Source organism: Sander vitreus, chromosome 9, assembly GCF_031162955.1.
Source record: "Sander vitreus isolate 19-12246 chromosome 9, sanVit1, whole genome shotgun sequence".
Classification (NCBI taxonomy): domain Eukaryota; kingdom Metazoa; phylum Chordata; class Actinopteri; order Perciformes; family Percidae; genus Sander; species Sander vitreus.
The window spans coordinates 26,762,561-26,783,617 of record NC_135863.1 but is presented as its reverse complement, the minus strand read 5'-3'; the positions used below and the strand labels follow the sequence as shown (position 1 = coordinate 26,783,617).

Sequence of the window (21,057 nt, the reverse complement as noted above, 5' to 3'; positions counted from 1 at the left end):
GACCTCTTGTTAGAGCCACACACACACACACACACACACACACACACACACACACACACACACACACACACACACACACACACTGCACTGGGCTTTTAGCCTGATACCTATCACTGATGGGGAGTGAAAACCATGTAACTAGATTGTCTCTCTTTTCTTTTTGTTGTTGTATGTACATGTAATTTGTTATTTAGACTTCAGAGAAGCATTTCATTAAAGATGACACAATTGCCATGTAAAATGTGCAGAATAAGATCCTTAGGCCATTGCTAAGTGTCTTCACTTTTTCCCTCAGGGCACATCCAAAGATAATCACTCTAGACTTTTGTCAATAGTGCCCCCAAATCCCACAAGTTGTAAAATATCAAGTGCTCTAGGAGGTTGTTTCAGGAGTTAATTCAAAAGATTTTGGTCAACTCAGTAGCTCACCATTAAAACAATGTTACCAGTGTATTATATATGGTTTCGGGCATTTTTATTGAATCATGAGATCCTTGCTAGAGTCTAGCAAGAATCTCATGATTTCAGTCCAATATTGGAAATTCTGAGCAATAAACATTTAATTTCCTGCATTTTGGTGAACTGTATGCACCTATTTCTATCTTTTCCTGCATCAGTGTATGGAGATATCTGTATTTATCTAAAGGGAAACAATTGAACAAACAATTCAAAATATGAAACTATAATTGTATATAATGGGCTCTCAAGCATTCTGTATTGTGTTCAACTATTGATTCTCCTGTGGATCCACTTTTCTCATTTGATGTTATCTGTGCTGATTGAGTCAGCATACATGTAAACATAATTTACTCCTCACTCCTCTTTTGCATTGTTGGAGAACTAACCTTTTTAAATGTGCATGTGGCACTTATTCACCTCAATGATGCATTAAACCCCTGGACTTTAATAGCCCAGATGTGTTTCAGCAAGATGTCTGCTCATGTTCGAAACATTCTGCACATTCAAAATATAACTCATCCCATCTGTGTTCTCTGAGAGTTGGGGGAGTCGTAATGTTTTGAGAAAAATAAAGTTATAAAATTGCAAGAATGAAGTCACAATATTTCAGGAAATAATCCACCTGCACCAGTCTGCTGTGCATTATGTTATTGCTCTGCTGTTATGGTAGACCTCATTCAAATCGTCTAACAGACAAAGAGCCACGTTTGAGACACTGGTCTCTGAATGAGACAAAGTTTAGGGAAGCGCCGGCTGTACGGTGCTCTACATCAGAGGTGGAAAACCGAAACGACGGCAAAAATACATGGAGCACAAGCGCGTAAACGTCATGTCACGGGAACTTCAAACAAAATGTAGCAATATTATTGCGTACCTAAACTTTGTGTTGCCTACATTGAAAATAACATCCTGAGCTACAGTCAAAACATCCGTGGCTGAAGCCCGAGTCAGTCATTTCCCCGTCTTGACCTGCCGACAAAATCAAACGTGTTTGATATAACCGTAAGTTTTAAACCTTTAGTGCGTAACTTTTTGATATTAATAAACGTTACATCCAAATACATCCAAATTGCTACAAACTAATTAAGACCATCAGCTCCACACAACTCTCTCTGTATTTCTCAGTATGGCTATGTTCAGAAGATTGTATCGTCCGGCGACTTTTCCGCGCAGAAACTCAAGTGAAGATGATTACCTCTTCTGAAGTACATTACGTACAGTAAGTACATGTTTTTTTAATCCTCCCTGTCTCCTTGGCTACTAGCAACTGCGTGGGGGCGGTACACGATCATGGAAGGCTTTTATCATGTGGACGCGCTGACAGGTTTGTTGTCATTACTTAGAATTCCTCATGGGGGCAACAGAAACTACGCACTATCTTTAAGTCTTAGTAGTGAAGTTAAGTCACGTAAACATTGTCAACAACCAATGGGTGCGCTCCCTCCAGCACCAAACAGGAAGCAGCAAAGGTTAGAGCCAGTGTTGTTTATGGTTGCAATGGTGCGCTAAACACTAAAGGAAAGTTGCAGATTTTTAACCCTTCTGAAGCGAGTCATCCTGCGGCAATTTAGCAGCGGATAAACGCGGACCTTCGGACGTAGAGTCTTCTAGTGTATAATAGTCATTAGTTGCTGTCAGTAATTTTTAACGTTAGCAGCTCTATTTTTTTTAAAGTTACTACCCTTTTCCAAACAGGTTCCAATGATGGCTTCTTCATATGTTTCCGTAAAGCAAAGTACTGGACAAATTCAAATGCTGACAACTCCAACTGAAACCTATTAATCAGTATGATGATTAGACGGATGCTTATACAATTTAGGGGAGATGTAACCTAATGAAAATGATGTCTGCGTTATTTAACTTTAATCTAAGTGTCAAAGTCACCCAAACCTTATTGAAAGGAACAGGATTAACATATAATACTTATTTGGAGCATCCTTGTGCAATCAGCAGTAGAGGATTACATTTGAAAGTAGTTTCTCTCACTGTGATCTGACACCAAAGCAGAAATTCAACACTATTTTCTAAGTCCCCTGGGCTAGAGCTGAACTAAGGTATTTGTTAGTCCTCCTCTGACTGTTGCGCCACTGCCTCCTTGTCATTTCTAGTTAGGTGCTGTTGATGGGTGATGTCTGTGACCGAAACATCACCATACTTTAAAGCTGTTTTTCAATAAATCATGTGGTGGGGGGGCGACTTGTGCCTGTCATCTCGGCTGTATGGGTCACTGAATTTTTAAGATTGCATCCCTCACCGTGGTTTTGGGATAAAAACAAAATGTTGCTCTTTGAGTTCACAGCTCCATTTCAAAGTGTAACAACATTTGGTACTGCCGTTGTACACCTTTTCTGACCTGGTTTTAAGTAAGGTGACAGTCCCATCATCTCAGGGGACTGGGGTAGAGCAGCTGCACTTCTGCTACAACTCAAAAGCATCTGACTTAAAAAGTTCATTTTAAATACAAGAAATGCAGGTACACCTGTTTTATTGCTTCATATCCAAGACAATGATCATTATCTTTATCTAACAAGAGTTTTGGGTGCCTAATTAAACATATGTTATCCATAGAGGTTGCAAATTACATATAAATCATTTTTGTAACAATCACAAGGGTCATTTTGAAGGCAGTTACGACCTAATGAATCATTTTAAAATGATGACTTGTTGTATTGAAGACATTAAATCCCCATCTTTTGAACTCATTTCTATCATTGCGATTTAGTGTTGGTGGAAGAGTTTCTGACTAGTAATCCCTAGAAATGTTGCTGTGGAAATCTAAATTATGCCATATGCTGTTACAGAATAAAAGTAAAGTATGCTGTCAATATCTAACAAAACCCATATCTTTGATATCTGACAATTATATCAAAGTTGATCCATATCAAACTTCCCCTTCTGTCAGGAAAAAGTCAGTTCTCCAGTTGTAACTTTTGTCAAGCTAATATTCAAATTTTAAACAAATCTGTCTCCTCCTCTCTGCCATGCACATTGGCTACATACAATGAAATACAGGCCTTGAGTTCCATTGAGTGGAGAAATGTATATTTGTAGAGGTTCAAAAGAAATGTAAGTTTAATGTCATTTTAGAGAGGCAGACAGTTACATAAGATTAGAACAAAATGCATTATGAATTGAACTTTAACACACATTAAGTGTGTGTGTGTATATAAACTTAGCACAAAAAGTAAGGAAATTTGTGTTTGATTGATTATTTCTCTGTGGTAACAATGCTTTTCGGCAATAAATCTTATACCGTTTGGAAAGCCTGTTTAGTGCCCTTTCAAATGGTGGCCCATTTGTAAGGAACATGCATTTGTGGGATGAGCAGCAGCGCTGAGTATGTGGGTTGCGCCCATGAAAAATTTGCCAAATCTTCTCTGCCAATGCCAAACAGCGTATCCTGCCATTGACTTGTTTGGTGTTTGGTGGATTGGATGACTGAAGTTTGAAGAAACAAGACATATTGGCAATTGAACAATTTATTAATTTCACAAACAGGAGCCTCAGTAGCGTGTGGAAGAACCATACACAGCCACAACACAGAGACAAGACTTTTGAAGATAATACATGCAGAAAAACTTGAAAGCAGCCCACAGAAATATGTAAATTTAATATATGTAAGATCTTGTCAAGATCTATAATACACATTGTCAAATATGCACCTAGCCACAGTTTAAATCATTTGTCTTTCATATTGTATACGCAAGTTAAATTTAGTTTCCCCATGCTGCTTTATTAAAAACTTTGCAGCTGCCGTTGTACTGGACATAGATTTTATTTCATAATTTACAGTGGTGTAGTAGACATGGTAGATCTTAGTCTTGCATCGTGCATCAATACTCAATCAATATGTTTTGGGCAAACTTGCCAATAATAAAGAAAATATTGAGCTGCCAGAGTGAGAAAAAATTAGCTTAATAAATGATGTATCATTTAATGTGCCATACCTGCCTCCTTTATATGTCATTGAAGATCAAAGTAGGCTTTTTTTAAGTCATTTACAGAGCCAGACCTAAGAACAAACTCTGCATAACAAATAAAAAAGCTGGTGCAACAGCAGTTCTGTTTGACCTTCACAGCTCTCCATAATCATAAACAGCTTGGTGGCTTCGCAGAGGTGAGGAACAACAGCATTGGTATGCTGCAACAAAGTCGCCCTTCAAATAATTTCTCTGATATCAAATACACAAACATATACACATGCATAAGCCTACCACTTTGGAAGACAAATGCAGGATTAAGGAACAAAGTTATCTTTCACCTTGTCTCTTTTAGCTCCAAAAGGATTGACAGGTCATTGCTGTCTCTGCTATCGTCCACCTTACTCTACATTAGATTCACCTCTCATTCATTCATTTCTGCACACGTCGGCCTGCTGGCGAGGTCGTACATGTGATCGGAGCAGAACAACTACACACGCAAGAGGGAGAATATTGCCCCAAATACTTCTCCTCACCAATCATTTAATTTGACAAAACCTTGTCAGCTGCCATAATTACAGAGCATGAAACAAGCTGTCAATCGTGGCTTTTCTTCCCTCCCTGCCACAGAGAAGTGCAGGGAGGGCAGAGGGAAAGGCAAGGACCACAAATTATTCATAATCCTACATAAATTATACATTAAAACAACCTCAAAGTTACCATCCATTGTATATTTTCACATCCATGAATAAAACACTTTCTGATTATACAATAATGCCCACGCCCTGATGGGTTTCCTGGTGGTATTTTAATACATTGGAATGCACTGTAAGAACCACTGGGGACAAAGAAAAACGGCAGTGTAATGAAATGATTGAGTGTCTCCAAGTCTGAAGAAGAGCATCAGCTTGAAACGTCACTTGTGGATGTGTGATAAAAGTTGTTTTAGTTGTGCAACAAAAACCTCAGATTGGACAGATTGTCTAGCTAGCTGTCTGGATTTACCCTGCAGAGATCTGAGGAGCAGTTAACCATAGTCCTCATAAATCAACCGGAGTTTTGAATGCCAACACAAAGAAAGAGGAAGGTGAGGGTTTTCCGGCCGAAAATGAAGGACATCCGCGGATCTTCCAGCAGCACCGGAGCAATCCCCTAAATGAATCATCGTCGATATAGATTAATATTTAACCAATAAATGAGGCTTAATCTTTCCTGATACCTGTCTCATATGAAAACAGAAACCAACATTAGCCAAAGTCTTCGTTAATTTAAAACTATGCCTAATTTGGTTGATTTTCACTGGTTAAAGGTGCCCTGCCACACGTATTTCATTACTTTGTGGTAATTTCTGAAGTTCTACCATGGACTCTGTAACATTTTTTGTGGAAAAAATGCCTTGGTTACCTTGGTTCAAGCCATTCTAGCGTGGTATAGAAAGCCTGCAGGAAGAGTTTATCTGTGTTTTAAGACCCCAACATCTCCTTCCACGCAGCGCTGCCTGGAAGGCACTAGGATTAGGAAATGGTTATGGTTATGGTTATGGTTATGGTTAGGGTTAGGTGCCTTGAAGTCAACGGTCGCAGCGCTGCCTGGAAGGAGACATTGGGGGCTTAAAACACCATAGAGGATGAAGACTCGCTTGATTTGTGCCAGTTCTCATTAATATTCTCGCGGAGGGTTGTCTGCCTGTCTATTCACATTAGGAGCGCAGTGAGACTCCATGGATCCAAATGAGTACGCAGTCGAAGTGTCGCTTACCGTCTGAAAAGCCCTGAATTCAAAATAGAATGCATTAATGCCCTCCTTGTAGTCCAGTCAATGTTGGTACCTAACTGGCAGTCTGTTCATTTATTATCTAGCTGTCATGTGTCTGTCTGGTGTCTGCAGAGAGACAGAATCCACACGCAGCTTATTGGAATCCACTTAGCACAGCCAAAGTTAGACTCTGTTCATTTCCTCAAAAACTATAACATGGGTCTCTCAAGCCGATATCCATCCATAACCACAGCATCAACATCTGCCAGGTATCATGTTCCTGTGAGAGTTTGTTACAGGCTGCAGGGCCTTCAGAGAAACCTTTATTTTTATAGTATTCATGAATTAAAGATGGCTTCCCCTGGGGTGTTGAGGGAGAGTAGAGGCTTCATGGATCTCTCTCTCTCTCCTCTGAATTAAATCTCCTTAATACCACAGGCCATGTCTCAAGATGTTAGACACGGAAAACAATAACAGCCAAACATTCTTATCTAGCTGTTTGTATGTATTTCTTCCTCGCAATGCCGGTTTTCTCCTTTGTTTCTTCCCTCACTCTCATTCTCTCTCCATTCCAGGCACTGAAATTTGAAGTCAGTCCATTAAAAACTGCATTACCCACAAGTCAACAGGTTATATAGTCCATTATGGCTGAAGGTCAGGTTTTCTTGTTCTGTAGCGGGTGGATTATGGAAACAGGCAGATGGACAAGATCTGCTTCAGGAAGCATCAAAACAATCAGAATTTACAATACATAACGTGTATACATAATGTTTTATTTCAACCCATTCTCATTCTGAACTCGTAGGAGGTCCATAAAAAATGTTATAGAGTCAATGGTAGAATTTCAGACATCACCACAAAGTAATGAAATACGTGTGGCAGGGCACCTTTAACCAGTGAAAATCAACCAAATTATACATAGTTTTAAATTAACGAAGACTAGATTTTGGCTAATGTTGGTTTCTGTTTTCATATGAGACAGGTATCAGGAAAGATTAAGCCTTGTTTATTGGTTAAATATTAATCTATATCGATGACAATTCATTTAGGGGATTGCTCCGGTGCCGCCGGAAGATCCGCTGGATGTCCTTCATTTTCAGCCGGAAGACCCTCACCTTCCGCTTTCTTTGTGTTGGCATTCTAAACTCTGGTCAAATTATGACTATGGTTAACTGCTCCTCAGATCCACTATCTTTCCAATCTGAGTTTTCTGTTCTGCGACCAAAAAAACTTTTGAATATACACATGTTCCTCCAAAAACAAGTTTCTTCCCGAGGCTATTTTGCAGAGGCACCGTTATTGCGTCCGCCGCCCATGACCATTGTGATTGGTTTAACCCCCTGAGGACGTAAGATGCACCGGTGCGTCCAAACGATGTTTGACAAAACTCCTACTCAAAAAGCGATATTATAACATTTATTTACTATTTTAATCATATATAATCTAAGACTTTGGTAAACTCATTTCAAGCACCGAAACAGTTTGTACAAGACATCATAAGTTAAGGTTGGTTTTCAAAAGAGATTTGAGGACACACATCAGCTTTCTGAGACATAAAACGGAACATGAACTGGGACGGGGTCAAAGGTCATTGACCAGGATTTAGTGGATGACCAGAGAACAGAGAAATGGGGTATGATGTCCTCTACATGTATTAATCATTCTTTTTGAATCTACAACCTCACTACCGATGAAGACCATGAGATGTGGTTGAAAGATTAGTAAAAGCTAGTAAGTGGACCTTGAGTTAGTATTTTGGGTCAAAATATTGTTTCCACAGTATACAATGAACTTCCATGCTCAACAACCTATACATTGAAAAAATCCAGTCTTGGCCAATAAACAACATGCATGGTGTTAGCTAAAGTTGTTATGTTCTAAGTATCATAAGCTTACAATTACCTATACTGTAAGCTGCAGTCCACTCCCATAAAGCTCTGTGATAAGAGTTGAAAGTTAAAGTACAACCTGTAGCTTATGTTACAGGTTGTGGATAGGATTGAACAGTAGATGTGGTGGAAGAGTTGCACCTTGCAGCAGCTCACCATCTAAAAGCACTTTTTTTAAACTTAAAGGGCAACTATGCAGTTTTTTTTAGCTTAATTTACCTTAACTGAACAGCTTCGGAGTCATTGGAATGGTTATATGACTTTTTTTGAGTTGAATGGTGGTCATCTCGCTCCCCCCCCCCCGAGCGCCTGTGAGCAGAAAAACCACCCTTGCAACTTTCGGCCTGCGAGCAAAAAGTGAAGAAATGGCCAAAACTGCATAGCGCCCCTTTAAAAAAAGTTAATCGTGTAGATACTTGGTAAATTCACCAATGTAATAATCCATAAATACCAAATTTGATCAAATGTGAAGTAATCAATTTTCTACTTGGGGTGTTTATACTCATCAGACGGCCCAAAAGCAGACCAAAGCGGACCCTCGAAGATATGCAAAGTATGAAGCTTGCATTACATGGCTGAACATCTAGCCAAAGTTTTAAGTCTTTAAGTCACAAGAAGTCAGCACTTACAGAAAAGACAACACAATGTAAGATGCTTTGTTGGTGAGGGTGTGTTTGCTTCAGGTACTGGTGAGACATCAAATACAATCCAGGAGGTCCAGTTTGAGTAATGTGAAGGCTCATTAGGCTACAAAACACTGTACAGCTGTTGGTAAAACTAAGAGACAGGATTTTACAACTCTGGTTAAGTTATTACAGGAGCAATCTTACTTCACAACAAAAGTGAGGTAGAAATACGCTATTGGCCTTACAAATTAATTTGCTCTTGCATGTATTTGACTGGCCAGAATTTTGCTGGCTGACTAGTGTTGCAGGCATGGCAAAAGCTGAGCCACACAGATGTGCAGGAGCGCTGCGTTGCTGCTTCAAGGCAGAGCGGAGAAAGGATCCATTTTACAACATGTCTCAATCACCGGTAAGAAAACACTTAAAATTATCATACCGGATGTTTAAAACAAACATGACTACTGTTAGCAATGCGGTGATGACGTGCATTGAGCTCAGGCTTGTACACAGGAGGGGTAGAGTATGCGCAGTGAGGCAAGGAGGCATTTCATTGGTTCTTTCCAAGCGGGCAGCAAGGTAGTGATTTGTGGGTGTTTTTACAGGATTTCAGCAGCTTCAGATGAGAGATCTTTTTTCGCTGCTTTTTCAAAATCCATGTTATCTATTGCTGTCTGGGTGTAAAGATCATTTCAAACAATATATAAAAAGGTGTATATAAAAAAAAAAAAAATAGTTACCAACCCTGCCTTTAATCAGATAAACAGTCAGCATCCTTTAGAAATACATTTTACTCCATAAAGTGCTAGTTATTTAACGTCAGTATCATCTTTAAAAGCTCAGGTCATTTTTCCTACAATAAGTCTTACTAGGTAGCACAGACTATGAACAATCCATTCAAATCTCAAAATTAGATTTGTTTTTTTCCTAAAATCTGGATATTGGTTCAAAATCTTGCCACACAATCTTGCATTTTTCCCGCCACAGCCCTCTGCTTGGTCTCACCTGCTGCATCAACAGACTAGCTTCATTGAAATAAATTGGAGGGCGGCTTTTTTTAACTGCTCTGCTTACTTAGGCCAGTACTGGGTATCGATTCAACAGATTGGACTGGTGCATCCCAAGTCATCACTCCAAGTCCTATATGGACTCCGCTGATGTTTTCTGTGAAGTTGGATCTGTCATTCAGTGGGCACCTCACTCTACTTACTGCACTTTCCTCTTAAGCAAACTATATCACCTAAAATAAGATCCTCACACCTTGAACATGTTCAACGTCAGGTTAGAGTTACCCCTTCACTTAGCTAAAGAAGATGGAAATGTACTGCAAGATATACTGCAAGTGTCGTTGTGAATTACCAGTTTTTAACATGCCACATACTGGGAATTTGTAATTTTGAGAAGATGGCATTTTTGCTAATGCCACATCTTGAACAAAACTCTCAGGGGACTGGTGAATGTGAGGTGATTGAAAATTATGTAAATTTGAATCAAGCTTGAAGAGTGGAAAAAAGATGATCAATAAAGCATTGAAACTTAATTATGTGCACTATATTCTATAAAAAACCCAACTCCATCTCTAAATGCATGCAAGGTTACTTTTGGTATAATTTACAACATATACGTACAGTACATGTATGATTGTTTCAACAGTCAGACAGTCGGAGCCTCTCATGTTTTACAATGATACGATCCAAATACAGCACATTCTCTTTCCTCATGAGACTTTCTAGCTGACAATGACATGTCTCCCAAGGGCCACTAAACAGTAATTACAAACCTGTGTGCATCCCAACCCACACAAACACACACACACACAGTGCTGTCTGTTTCTGACAGCTGCCATCAGCGCCCTCCGCTACCAATCCTTTTATCTGACAACAGCATAATGCATGGCCAAAGGGAGATCTTCACCCACACACACACACACACACATTCGCATACACATTCACCAGTGTAAACACCTCCATCTCCCCATCCCACCAACCCCAAACACCTCTGCTGTTTGATCTCTTCCATCCATCGCCCTGTTTAATCCCTGTTTCTCCCTTGGTCACCACCAAATGCAAATAGCTCGGCATAACCTGGGGCGTCATTTATCTAAATTAGAGCGCCGAGTGTGGATCCCCATGGGGCGCCCATATGCTAGCACAGTTAGCGTCATTAGCTTCATTAGCCTGTGTCAGACCATTAATTACACATCAAGCCTATCAGTTAGCTGGGGCTTGGGGTTCTCATCCACTCTGGACTTCAGTGGGCAGGGAGGAAAGAAAGACAAGCCTTTATCACTGAGAGTGCTGGAAAAATACATTCTCATAGTATCTTTTGTTACATGGGAATCAATTGAAAAGGAGAAAAGTCATCTTTGAAATGTGGTCTAAAATATTGTCAAGTCAAGCACCAAAACATACTACACTACAAATCATTATAATCACTATTAAATTATTCTCACATTGCCAGACCTATCTCCACAGCACTGTGTCAGCGCTGGAGTATGGTCTGGCTGCACAAGTTAACATTCTGATATATTTCTTTAAACCATCACAATCGTCTTGGGCAGCTCTAAGCCCCAGATGCAGTAATGGTACCCTTGTAAAATATATAGCAGAAGGGGAGGCAAATGTCTGCGTGAGAGACACGTCGGATGGCAAGCTTTGTACCCACACTGTACATTCGATAAGCCAAATTACCATTTCTTAAGACTTTGTTCTTTGGAGTACTATGTATTTAATAGATGTGACCTAGCGCTGTCTATGTTATAGACAATGAGACAACAATTAAAAGATGGAAACCTACCAAATTTAATATAATTTCCCGACATTCTCTTGAGGCAGTTATTTTAAAAAAACATCATCATTAGGTGACCTAGCTGAGATATATATATATATATATATATATATATATATATATATATATATATATATATATATATATATGCGCAATATCTGTTGAAGGTTCACAGTGGATAACATTAGCAACCATAAAAAACAGTTGTACCAGACCAAGTCAGGCTGTTGAAGCAAAACCCTATAGTGTGTTGAATTGAGCAGTGGTCATCACTTGTGAATTCAAGTTCTTACACTCCAAAAAGTCGTATCGACACGTGCCTCGTATCTTAAACTCTGACAGTGGAAGAGCCAAGAAATCCTGCCCAAGGTCAATCACTTGTACTTATTTTGTAAAGGTAGGTACAAGTGTTCAGGTAAAACAATAACAGCGGTACCATATATGTGTAAATGTAAACAGCCTGAGTTTTCACATTTTTTAAATAATTTTTTTTTATCAAAATCTTTAGTTAGTAGAATGGCTGCTCATTCAACTGCCAGGTGACTGACGCACCAACTGATCGTTGGAACTGGATGGCAGACAGGCCCTTTTCATTGAAGACATTTTAACATGTCTCAGTGGGAAAAGCACAGGTGTAAATAATAAAATGAATAATGGCTGGATTCCATTTAGCGGCTTCAGTTTCTGGGTCCTGATATTGTTGATGCTGGCTCACTATCACACTACCGAGGCACTTGAATAGGACAGAGTTATCATTATTGTTATTAGTAACACATGTGCTGTTCCTGGTGTGAAAAGGGCCAACTGGCTGGTTATGTAGTTTCACATTTTTGCAGCCTGATTTTCTGAATGGCTGGCTGGTATTGTAGTCTACAGATGAACACAGAACTAGAAGCTCATAGAGTGACTGCTTGGCTTTGTGTGCTACTGAAGTTCTTTGCCCTGCGCCTTTCAGGCAGCACTTAGGGCACTTTCAGACTGACAGCCCTCTGGCAAAACAGCACAAGGGTCTGCATCAGTGTGGGCATGTTCTACACAGGGTTCCAGATTCATGTGTCATCCACACATGAACCAGGAAGTCCAATTTAAAGTGTCTGTACTCGATATTGTGATCATTAATGTAGCAGTTAACAAATATTTGCTATGTAAAGATACAGTGGAGTAATGGCATCCTGAGCAGAAAGTGAAGACACACTCCCTCTGTGTTGTAATCTGAGCTTCTCTGTTCTTTGTTTCAACACATTCACATGAACGGGTTCTTATGAAATCAGACGAAAAACTTATGCTCAACAAATTGTATGATATCCTACAAAATTATGGTGACCACTGGCCAGTCACGTGACGACCGGTCACTTGACAGTTAAGTTTAGCGGTCTTTACAGTTACATTTAGTCGAGAAACGGTGTCTGTGAGCCGGGTACAGAGCACCGTGAGGTGACAGTTGTTTTAGTAGCCGTTAAGTTTTGCAGAGAAAAGGTGACCGTACTTTTGGTGACCTTAAGTAGTATTCCAAGACACAAAGCCCTGTTAAAGGTGAAAGTCTTGTGTTTTCCCCTTAACATCTTCCCGGGACACAAACTCTGCTTGCCCGCTTGAAAGCCCAGTGTTTAAGGACCCACGCATCCATGTTTGTGCTCTTATAAAGCGGCAGTCACTGTGGTGCATACAGTAATAAATACGTGGAATATATACGAATGACGATGTACTCTATGAGGGAACAGCCTGCTTTGTTTTGATAGCCGGTCCAGACGGTATCAGACGGCGTGGGCCATGACACAGTGTCAGTATTTGTCGCGTGAGGGAAAGGTGTGTGAGAGTCATGTAAAGGCAATCCCAGACCACTTTTTCTGTATTTCCAGTACAGCCCGTTCAAAGGCTTATCAGACACATATGCGTCACTTAAGGGTTGATACTCATTTGTGTCAGGACTGAACAACTCTGGAAAGCATGGAGCAGTAATAATTCTGTCTTGATGTCTATAAGGTAAACGGCAAAATCTGTACAATGCAAGCTACACACAACTTACACATAATTGATTTCTGAATAATGATGCGTTGTACAGTGACAAAAGTTGCAAGGATTAGCTTTTATGTTTGACTACCCTGTGTTTTTTTTGGCAGAGCTCTCTGACTCACTGTATGGTCTTAATAAATAAGGAGTCAACGTTTTTTGACACTGTGCTTTCGATGGTTTGAACCAAGGACCAGCGCTGAACTGTGAGGCAATTTTGGCATAGTGGCCACACTTCTGGCAGAATCATGTGATGCACACTGGCTGAAAAAACTGTTTCCCCATACACAATCATTAGAAAAGCAATGGCTGTAAAAGGGTGAAAAAACTTTTTTCTGAGCATTACAAACCAGAGAGTCATTATGTACATTAACATTTTTAATGTAAAAAAGAGCCGTGTGATTAAATTATTTTATGCCATTCATGTGTGCAGGGAGCCAACAGGAAGTCATGAAGTGCATGAAGTCTGAAAAGTGCATGCTCTCAGCCAGCTAAGCCGGAGAAGGACTCTCTTGCCAACACAGTCTCATGGCAGTTCGTGAAATGGTCACGTAATTTAATCTATTTGATTTGTGTACACAAACACGTTTATCTCGTTTTTTTCGTGATGGTCAGTACGTTTTTTTATGAAATATCAACAATTGCATAGCTGTATACAGCGGGACAGGTTGGGTTTAGGAAAACAATAATGGGACGCGGGACAACAACGGCACGGTTGGGTTTAGGGAAAGAAGAACGGGATGGTTGGGTTTAGTAAAAGAATGGGACGGTTGGGTTTAGGAAACTTGACACGCGGGACACGATCAACAGGACGTTGGACAACAACGGCACGGTCGGGTTTAGAAATAGAAGACCGGGACGTTTGGGTTTAGTAAAAGAAGAATGCGACGGTTGGGTTTACAATACGTGACACGTGGGACACGATCCCCGGTCTCCTGGGTGAAAGTCCTGTGTTGTTTGACCCATCCACCACCCCAACCAACCTCCCTATGCAGATTTTCGAGCTTTCATACTACTCGCTACCGTAGTTGCTCTTAATGCTACGTCATCTTCTCATTGAGAATCGTGCTGTGATCACGAAAAAGATGCTTCCCATTGAAATAGTAGTTTAAAAAGCGTGCTGACCATCACGAAAAAAACGAGATAAACATGTTTGTGTACACGAATCAAATTTCATGACCATTTCACGAACTGCCATGAGACTGGGTTGGGTCTATTGGCCTAAAAAAAAGCAGCAGCATGAATAAGCCCACACAGGCTTTTTGGATGTATGCTCCCAGTGAGAAACTTGTATAGGAATTAATGGGACACTTTTTTTGGAACATTGTATCCAGATCTTCTTAATACATTCATGGTCTGAAAACAGCCTTAAGTGTGTTCAACGATTCCTTTAAGGTAAGTGTTTATACCTCTTCCAAAAGGCCACACTCTAGATCCCACGTCTAGACCACAAACATCACGTCAGCGCTGTGCTCGCGTAACAACAGTGTTCACGTGACACTGAAGCTACTGTCTATACTGGTTCTGTCTGGTACAGCATTTCAAAGTGTTCAGAAGCAACCAAACTTTCTGTGCAGTTTGCCGTTAAGCTAGATAAGGATCTTACACAAAAACAACGTTTTCCCATTATAATCCTATAGGCTCTAACAGAGTTTGAGAGAGGAAAGCAGCTGAGACACAAGCCTGCAGAGAGCCCATGCAGACAGCTGCGTAGATTAAAATGAGAGTATATCTGTTGCGTGAGATGTACAAGTAAAAAATGTGTCTGACACAATTGCAGTCTGGATGGCAGGCTGGTCTTCAAAGCTTCCTCTGACCCCTCTCCAAGAACTCCGTCTTTTGCATGTCTGTGTAATCCTGACACAATGAACTGTACAATGGGAACAAATGGGGAAAACTTATGGGCAGTCCTCTGCAAGGCCTTTGTGGTTCCAGTCCATATACTGCCCCACTAATTCATTGGTGTCTGTAGATGATCAGTTGAGAGGATTTAGGTCAGGGTATGTTTCGCAAAGTACACAGCTTTTTTACGCAGGCTGACAGGAAGTAATACTTGAAAGGCCTCCTTAGGGCAAAAAGCCCCATTGCTGGTCTCACAGGGGGACATATTGATTTGCTGGCAGCATATTGGCTTGTTGGCTGGCAGGACATCTAGCTGTCGGAGCCAAAACTGAAATCTAAGATAGAAACATAATGGCTAATGGCATTCAAATCATGTGTATGTAGAAACTGTAATCAAATGATGTCCTGTGCTCAAACAGTGTAGTCAACACACATCTGTCTATGGAAGTCCATGGACATGAACCCTATTTCCTGAATAAGGTTGCTGTTTCCATTAGTACATTTTGTCATTATTTCTTGACAACTAAATTTTAAGCACCGTTTTTCAAAGGCCATGCATGTCAGGTAAAGTGACATGTGTGAAATGTCTCTCTTTAGCCACTATTATAGACTCTTGCTTTGAATTCTGTGGCAGTTAATGTGACAGAAGTGGCTGTCCTTGAGTGAAGAAAAAAATAGCAAACTTGCCATGTCAGGCAGGTGAAGTTCCGAAAAAATGCTATCATAGCATCTTGAGGGGGTAAACCTTTCCTGTTGTTATATGAAAAGATACTTTGACATAATGACTGACAGTGAATTACCTAAACATACACCTGAGAACACATTCCATCCCCTCAAGTTGTTTTTCATTATTGTGTTTTATATTACCACTGCAATGTATTCAATAATGTGCTTAGATATCCTGTGAGTAACACCCATATTTTCACAAAAAAAGTGTCATGAGGAAATCAGAGAGACAAATGGGGTTGTTTTGCTCACCCACCCCGTGACTCACATATGATGAACTTATACTTTGTTGAAAGTCACATCTTCTCTCAAGCCCTATGTACACAAAAACACAATTACCTCTAAATATAGCCTGAATCATGCTGTTCACTCATCGCTTTCCACTGTCACGCACACGCACACGCACACACACAGACACAGAAACACACACACAGTGTCACCTTCCCTCTCCCTTAAAAGTGTCACACTGAGTATGTGTTGACAGTGGTATGTATGTATATACTGTATATATATATATATATAGCTCCATAAAGCAGAGGGCAGCTAGAGATTTGAATGAAAATTTGAGCAACCCCTTTTGCATTGGCACTGTTTTCACATAGTCATTTGATACAGTATACAGTTACAGTATAACAATATCAATAATATTTGTTTTAAACACTGGTCTTCAGTGGTCTTCAAGGTTTTTTTTCTTCAAGGCCAAGGACCCCTTAGCTGAAAGAGAGATGGACCAGGGACCCCCTACTACATATATTTTATAAAACTAAGCTGCATATTATACTGGGTGGATGGATGGATATTTATACATTTATATATCATGTTTTAATGTTAAACATACATGTGGAAGGCACAGGATTTCATATTAATGTATGTTTTCAGACATTTTAATAAAAAAGTAAAAAAATAAATAAATAAAAATTAGCAAACTATAATTTGGCGGCCCCCCTGGAGTAACACTGAGGACCCCGTAAGGATCGCGGACCCCCTGTTGAAGATCGCTGCACTAGGGAATTAGAATCATTTAAAGGTATAATATGCAGGGTTTTACTTAAAAACTAAAACAATTTTGAGGCCTAGAACCAGGCTATGGACAAAGTAACACAAAGGAACATGTTAACCTAGAAAGACAAAAACATAATAAACATTTATCTTTTTGTTTTTTTTAGTCTCGTTTTTTTACTCTTTCCGGCCGGTGTCTGTGCCACCTCTAGTTATTATAGTTATTTCCTTCACAGTAGCCCTAGCAGCTAGACAGTCAGGCTGTTGTTAAGGTAGTGGGTGTAATTACAGTATATGTAACCGTGGTCCTCTCCGGGGACCATCACCTTATCGTGGTGGAGAGGTTTGTGTGTCCCTATGAACCTGAGGGCTGTGTTGTCTGGAGCTTTGTGCTCCTGGTAGGGTCTCCCAAGGCAAAGTGGTCTCAGGTGAGGGGCCAGACAAAGAATGGTTCAAAAACCCTATGAGTGACCGAGGTAGAGATGGAGTGACCCTGCCCGGAGGAAGCCCGGGGCCCCCGTCTGGAGCCAGGCCCAGATGGAGGGCTTGTCAGCGAGCGTCTGGTGGCCGGGTTTGCCACGGAGCCCGGTCGGGCACAGCCCGAAAAAGCTACGTCGCACCTATCTCTCCATCCCATGGGCCCACCACCTGTGGGAGGAACCGCTGGGGTCGGGTGCGCTGCCATATGGGTGGCAGTGAAGGTCAGGGGCCTCGACGGACCAGACCTGGGCAGCAGACGCTGGCTCTGGGGACGTGGAATGTCACCTCTCTGTGGGGGAAGGAGCCGGAACTTGTGCGGGAGGTGGAGCGCTACCGGTTAGATCTGGTGAGGTTTACCTCTACGCACAGTCTCGGTTCTGGAACCATACTCCTGGATAGGGGTTGGACTCTTTTCTTCTCCGGAGTTGCACAGGGTGTGAGGCGCCGGGCGGGTGTGGGGATACTCACAAGCCCCCGGCTGAGCTCCGCTACGTTGGAGTTTAACCCGGTGGACGAGAGGGTCGCCTCCCTACGCCTGCGGGTTGTGGGGAGGAAAACTCTGACTGTTGTTTGTGCATATACACCAAACAAGAGTTCGGAGTATTCGGCCTTCTTGGAGACCTTGAGTGGAGTCCTGCATGGGGCTCCAGTCGGGGACTCCATAGTTCTGCTGGGGGACTTCAACGCGCACGTGGGCAATGATGGAGACACTGGAGAGGCGTGATTGGGAGGAACGGCCTCCCTGATCTAAACCAGAGTGGTTGTTGTTGGACTTCTGTGCTAGTCATGGATTGTCTATAACGAACACCATGTTCGAACATAGGGATGCTCATAAGTGTACTTGGTACCAGAGCACCCTAGGCCAAAGGTCAATGATCGATTTTATAATCGTTTCATCTGATCTGAGGCCGTATGTTTTGGACACGCGGGTGAAGAGAGGGGCGGAGCTGTCAACCGATCACCATCTGGTGGTGAGTTGGGTCAAGGGGTGGGGGAAGACTCTGGACAGACCTGGTAAGCCCAAACGGGTAGTGTGGGTAAATTGGGAACGTCTGGAGGAGGCCCCTGTCCGACAGACTTTCAACTCACACCTCCGGCGGAGCTTTTCGTGCATCGCTGTGGAGGCTAGGGGGCATTGAACCCGAGTGGACAATGTTCAAAGTTTCCATTGCTGAAGCTGTGGTCTTAGGGTCTTAGGTGCCTCAAGGGGCGGTAACCCACGAACACCGTGGTGGACACCGGTGGTCAGTGAAGCCGTCCGACTGAAGAAGGAGTCTTTCCGGGATATGTTATCCCAGAGGACTCCGGAGGCAGTTGCAATGTACCGAAGGGCCCGAAGGGCTGCAGCCTCTACCGTGAAAGAGGCAAAGCAGCGGGTGTGGGAGAGGTTCGGAGAAGACATGGAGAAGGACTTTCGGTCGGCCGAAATGGGTTTCCTCAGGAGGGTAGCTGGCGTCTCCCTTAGAGATAGGGTGAGAAGCTCAGTTATCCGTGAGGAGCTCGGAGTAGAGCCGCTGCTCCTTCGCGTCGAAAGGAGCCAGTTGAGGTGGTTCGGGCATCTGGTAAGGATGCCCCCTGGGCGCCTCCCTAGGGAGGTGTTCCAGGCACGTCCAGCTGGGAGGAGGCCCCGGGTAAGACCCAGGACTAGGTGGAGGGATTACATCTCCAACCTGGCCTGGGAACGCCTCGGGATCCCCCAGTCGGAGCTGGTTAATGTGGCTCGGGAAAGGGAAGTTTGGGGTCCCCTGCTGGAGCTGCTACCCTCGCGACCCGACCCCAGATAAGCGGACGAAGATGGATGGATGGATGGATGGTAACTGTGCTACTCTTAAACAGTAGCTGAACACCTTTGGCTGGGTGAGATGCCTGATGGCCTTCACCATCTGTACCTGACACACACATGCACACGTTGCACGCCCACTGGCCACCTCAGCACATTGTTGCACACATGTGTCACATTAGTAGAAACAAAAACATGGAAATGCACATACACACTGTACTATGCAACCATATATTTATGCAGAAACACAACAAAAACCAATGTACACACACTTATATTGCCATGGTTTTTGTCTTCAGCCCTTCCTGAGGCACAATTATTTGACATCTCACTTCTTTCTACAGTCCAAATCTACCTGGCAACCCTTCAGGCTACAGTATGTGTGTGTGTGTGTGTGTGTGTGTGTGTGTGTGTGTGTGTGTGTGTGTGTGTGTGCCAGAGTATGTTTCAGTGTGTATACCTGGCAGAGTCCTCAGCCAGCTTCCGTGAACAGATGGTCCTCCAGCAGGTAGTAACGACCCAAGACAAACTCTTGAATTGATTATGCCTTTGTGAGGGCAGGGATACAAAGTATCACTGCCACCGAGAGAGAGAGAGAGAGAGAGAGAGAGAGAGAGTCAGACAGACAGACAGAGAAAAACAGTAGTAGAACAGAAGTACTTGAAGTTGGGAATTCAAGAAAATCAGAATGAAAATAGTAAACATGCTCTCCTCAAGGCAAAAAGCAGTTCCCTCAAGATTGCAACATTGTTGAGCTCACTAAAGAATGGGGATAGGGTATCGAAAACCTGGTACCAGTTCCGGAATGGTCAGTACCAAAGTAATGATAAGTTCCTGGACAAATGGCGTTAAATCTGCCGGGTCTACGTATCTTGGAATGATTTTTAAACTAAAATGTGTTAGGCTACACAGCAAGTAGCTAAGTCCTTTGAGAATAACTCAGCGCATACTGTATGTATGTAGTATTGTGTAAGCCAGTGAGCAGTAGAGAGAGAGAAAGAGAGAGCGTGTATGATGGTGAGTATGAAGTAAGCAGTTAGCTGTAAATGTAAAGTTAGCAGTGTAGTGTGTGTGTGTGTGTGTGTGTGTGTGTGTGAGAGAGAGAGAGGGGGGTGGTAAAAATTAAACAGTAAGGTTATAGCTGTAAACGTAGCAGTGCAGTATGTGTAGAGTTTAGGCTATTTGTCAGTGAATAATTCCAAAAACTCCAAGACTAGGGATCGACCGATACTGGTTTTTCAAGGCTGATACTAATACCAATTAGTAGTAGTTAATGTAACCAACAACTGATATTTGGAACCGATATGCATTTACAGTGAAAATGAAAATCTTTAAGTCAAAATTAAGATTTTGGAATGTTACAAACTCCAACACAAAACTTTGTATAAATGCTTTAAGGAATTATTTCATGAATGATAAACTTTCAACATAATACCCAGTAAAGGAGAGTCAGCTAGTGTTGAAACCGAAGCAGAGGGACAGACACAGAGCTGTAGCGGAGCCAAAGTAGCACACTTTTTAATTAACTTTATCGGTTATCAGGCAAATAAAAAGCCGATGCAGATAAACTGCAAACTGCCAAAAAAACGTCCAATAATCGTTCTTTCCCTACTCAAGACCCAAGCTAAGTTCCATCGCTGCTGCATTAAGTGAAGGTTATTAGCCCCGACGTTAGCGACAAGCTAAAGTGGTCCAGGCTCACTAAAGTAAGGTGGGCTGACCTTTCACGTGGACCATCTATTCTTATATTAGTGACAAGCTGCTCCTTCCAGTTTTGCTGAGGACAA

At 41.9% G+C, this 21,057-nt stretch overlaps 1 protein-coding gene across 1 annotated transcript in view; it reads right to left on the bottom strand.

Moving 5' to 3' along the window:
• Window positions 1-19,840, bottom strand: part of LOC144523967 (inactive N-acetylated-alpha-linked acidic dipeptidase-like protein 2) — a 59,263-nt gene extending 39,423 nt beyond the window's left edge. The window contains exon 1 of the mRNA XM_078259938.1: window positions 19,731-19,840. The gene's annotated coding sequence lies outside the window, so the exon portion shown is untranslated. The remainder of the gene's footprint in view (window positions 1-19,730) is intronic.
• Window positions 19,841-21,057: the final 1,217 nt, after the last annotated feature.